Here is a 4,841-nt window from a genome sequence, read left to right as displayed (position 1 = left end):
ATTTGACATTCTTTACATACCGGATTGTAGGGCTTCATAATCTTATTTTATATCTCTAACAACCTTATTTAAATTGATCTCCACAATGCAATCAAAATTCACATGACATGACCTTTTATGCCATAACCAACTCTCATCAATCTATGTAATCAAACATGTCTTCTCACTAGTGTTCAAATGAAATATGTTACCTTTTGTCTGTGTACCGGTTGCAATGTCCAAGCCAAATCTGTTAATGATTTTGCATTTTCCATCCTTGAACTATAATTGAAATCCCTTATCTACCAATTGTCCTACACCTAAAATATTATGCTTCAAACCGTCAACATAATAAACATTGTTAGTATTGTTCTTTCCATCCAATGATATAGTTCCTTTTCCCTTGATCATGCATGCCTTGTCATCTCCAAATCTAACTAGTCCACCATCAACTTCTTGAAAAGATAGAAACTTCCCTTTATCTACAATCATATGTTGGGAACAACCACTATCAATTACACCTTCATCCCTATCCTCAATTTTAACAGCAAGTTCCTTCTCCTCAAGTACATTCTCTTCCAGTGCCAGATCATCTTCCTTCATAGCCAAGAATACCTATTCTTTCCCATTGCCAGATCCACTAGTAGAGTCTTTTGTCAGTTCATCATCTGAATCAGTAATGCCTCCCTCATCCGCTATGTAGCATGATTTGATATCTAGGGTTAGGTATAAATGATCTTTTAACTCTTTCTTCAAATCTTGAATTTCTTTCAGGACATCTAGACGCAAAATGACCAATCTTATTACATGCAAAAATTTTAAAAGGTGCTTCAAGTTGCTCAAACTCATCATCTTCTCTCTTCATATCTTCTAATTATTTTGCATATAAATATTTCCATTCTTGCTTACTAGTTGTAGATGTAGATGCATGAAAAGCAGGTTTAGTCTTCATAGCTCTAGAAGGTCCAAATTCCTCAAGCTCAAAAGAAGATAGTTTTCGAACCAAAGTATCTCTATTGACAATTGTATTAGCCATTGTTATCAACTCATTAATAGTAGTAGCCTTCATTTTGTAAGTTAGTGGTAGGGCTTTTAGGAATTTAGAAATAATTTCATCTTCACTTAGAGTTCCACCACAACATTGAATTCCCATAACAATCTCATTTACCCTTTCCATGAATGTAGTAATCCTTTCATCTTCTTCCATCTTCAAGTTTTCATATCTCACCTGATAAGCATCAAGTTTAGCAATCTTCACTATAAGGTTACCTTCATTAATAGTTTGCAACTTATCCCATATAGCCTTTCCAGATGATTTGTCTATTAATCCCATTATTTGTTGATCAGAAATTGCACACAAAAGGGATTCTCTTGCTCTACAATCATTCTCAAGCTCCTTGTCTAGGTTTGTCAGACGAGGATTTCTAGATCCTGAATTAAAGGGTGTGACACCATTCTATGTGAGCTCCCAAATCTCCTTGCCAAAACATCTCAAATGAGTCTCCATCTGAATCTTCCATATTGTATAATTTGTTCCTTCAAGCCTTGGTATATCCCTTCGAAAGATAGCTCCAAAAATATGGATGAACATGAACTGTTAGTCACCATAGGATATTCCTCAAGTAGTTAAGCTTTCTGTAGAGAGGACCAAATCTCTAATACCAATTGTTAAACAATTCAAATAACCAGAAGACAACTGAGAGGGCAAGGGGGTGAATTAGTTGTCATAGATTACTAGAATCATTAGCAATTTAAAACAACAATACTGGAACCCAAAACAATTATACTGGAACAAAAGTTAATCCAATTAAGTATAAACAATAATCACAGAATAAAATCCATCCACACAACACCAAGATTTGTACATGGAAAACCCGGTAAACAGAAAAACCACGTTGGGAAGCCTACCCATAGTTAGATAATACTTCTGCAATAAGTATGTGAATTTACAATGAAGGGGTCTACACATGCAGAAAGGCCAACATCCTAGAGCACACTACTCATCACAAAAGGAGTCTCACTGACTACATACAAATCCATACTACAATTTGGAGAAGTGTTGAACTGCAAAAGGTAGCATCTCCTATGCCTAAGTATAGTTCCGATTAAGCTCAATACTAGAGGACTAAATCCTCTTCTATAAAATCAATTCGATATCCAAAGATCACCCAACTCCTCTTCTTGAATGATATTACATGATTTGCACATTACATTCCTTGACCATGACCTCTTACAATAACCATGATGATCTACAATGTGATCTTACATCTTATTTATACAAAACCTCGACCATAAACAATCAAGTCGGCTACCAAACAATAAACCAATTACATAATTACAAACCATGTTAGCCTTAGACCAAAAAAAATAATATGCAATGTTGGAATACAATGAATCCAAGAACACTTAGAGGGGTGGGTGAATAAGTTTTCTGTCGGTAATACAAGATTTTAACTTTTTATAGTATACACATATAAACTGCTAAATGAAGAAACATATAACATGAAGTAAATAAACTATCCACATGAATGAACACCATAACATACTGAATTTATATGTGGAAAACCTAAAAGAGGAAAAACCACAGTGGGATTTGTGACCCACAATATCAATTCACTAGACAGCCTAGAGCACACTACTCAACACAAAAGAGTCTCACTGACTACAAGCTTCTGCTGAGATAAAATAGTTGTGAGATTTTGCCAAGATCTAGAGGCAATGGAAAGCACAAATAAGAGAGAATGAAATACAGGACAAGAATAAACTATATTTTCATCAATAGATAAATGATAAATAGATCAACAGTTGTTCATATAATGAATATGAGCCTACATATATAGGTAAGGCTATATGGATATGTGAGCACAAAAACATGACATGTGGATCAATAAGAAACAAGGGTAGGTAGGAAATAGGTGTGGGTAGGTAGGAGAAACAATAAAATATTCCACATGAGGTGGATAACCCATTGAAGGTGAAATTATTACTCCACAATAAGTGGATATGATAGAGTAGTAACAAGATCAACACCATAAAAGATGGAAATTCTTCTACACACACTATCCCGATGTGGCGCAAACACCCAAGTGTCTCATACCCAAACTACTATGAAATGCATTTTCTAAGTAAAGTTAAGGTATAATAATATCCATGATGAATAATTATTTACACCAACACCCCCCCTTAAGTGCAACTTAGGGGAACGCACTTAAGTCTATAATGCAACTAAGCAATGCAAGTTGGGTCCCAACTACTAGGCCATGTTAGGTACCCATGTACAAATGAAAATGCATGCAAACCAATGTAATGAAATCTCTCACAAAGTGGGAAAAGAGAGAAAAAACAAATGGGAAAAAACACTCCCCTAAAAGAGACATGAAAATCATACAAGAGAACTCTCATAGAAGTATGTGAGGAACAAAACCCCATGTGAGGAAAAAGTCCCCCCCATATGAGAGAAGAAGAGAAGCTAGGTAGCCCCCCCTCAATGTAGAATTTGCACCAATGATAGAAGCTCGATGATGTATGAAGAAAATACTCCACAAATGTAGAACAACATTCCTCCCCTTAGGAAGAAACAAAACTAAAGGTGTATCCATGAAATCTCCCCAATCATGAAGGGAAGATGTATAAAAAAACTCATGATGAATGAAATCTCTGAAATTGCTCAAGTGTCCCCATGTTGATGCTAAAAGATACCCCCTCCAAAGGTGGTAAACTACCCCACATAGCTGAAAAGGGTACACCAAGCTCTAGTGGAGATGAATGTATAACAAGTCATAAAACCTCACATGTCTCCTCTAATCATAAAGAAACCTCCTCCAACTACTATACATAAGTATCCAGAAACATGTCAACCTCGAAAGAATGATCATGTAGAGAATGAACAAGAGGGTCAAAGTGTTCCCTCACAACAATCGAAGAAGGATCATCTTCATCAAAGAGAAGATGAATGTCATCAATGATGTCTCCCAAATCTGCAATGTAGGATTCCACAAACAAACCTCCAATGTCTCTCAAGTAATCATCCCATGAAATTGAAGCTAGAAGACAAGATATATCTTGTTGCACTGAATCAAATGAAGGAAAAACTATCACACTATCTACATCATTAGGTGCAATAGGTTATGTGATATCAATAGGAGGAGATGAAATACAAGGCTCAAGAATGGGGTCACATGTGAGAATCCCCAAGTTCAAGTACCCAAAATTCTCCTCAAAATCTGAACTATCACAAGAAGTTTGATCATCATGTGTAGAATCATCATATGTGAAATCATCATCTTCAACAAAATCTGAAAAGGAGTATAACCAAGATGTATGATCAACCACCTCAATCACAATGATAGCTCTTGTTGCCAAGTCTCTAATGAAAACTAACTCGGGCATGAACTCCACAATTCTCTTAGTTACACCATGTGTGATTTTATAGATGGAAAGGAGGTTGTTTGTCAAATGGGCTACACACAACACATCATTGAAGGAGTTATCCCCAATGGCAATAGATCCTTTCCCAATCACATCCATGTATGTATGATTGCCCATCAAAATCTGCGGCATGGTGCAAGGCTCAAATGTAGAGAACATAGACTGTGAAGATGCCATATTATGAGAAGCCCATGAATCTAGAAGCCATCTCCCTGAATCATGACTTGTAGTAGCACAAAGAGCTATTTTATTTTCTTGTCCCAAAAGAGTGAGTCCTCCCACTTGTAGAAGCCATGAATGCTTGCCCTTTTCCTTTTGATTGTGAGGAAGTGGAAGTTGATGAATCATCCTTCTTGTAGACATTAGGCAAATCAATATTACTATTTTTGAGGATATGTGTGAGGTCATCAATCTTCTTAGAATGGCAATGATGC

Source organism: Cryptomeria japonica, chromosome 7 (assembly GCF_030272615.1).
Source record: "Cryptomeria japonica chromosome 7, Sugi_1.0, whole genome shotgun sequence".
NCBI lineage: Eukaryota > Viridiplantae > Streptophyta > Pinopsida > Cupressales > Cupressaceae > Cryptomeria > Cryptomeria japonica.
The sequence above is the reverse complement of the archived record's forward strand: the minus strand, read 5'-3'. Positions refer to the sequence as shown.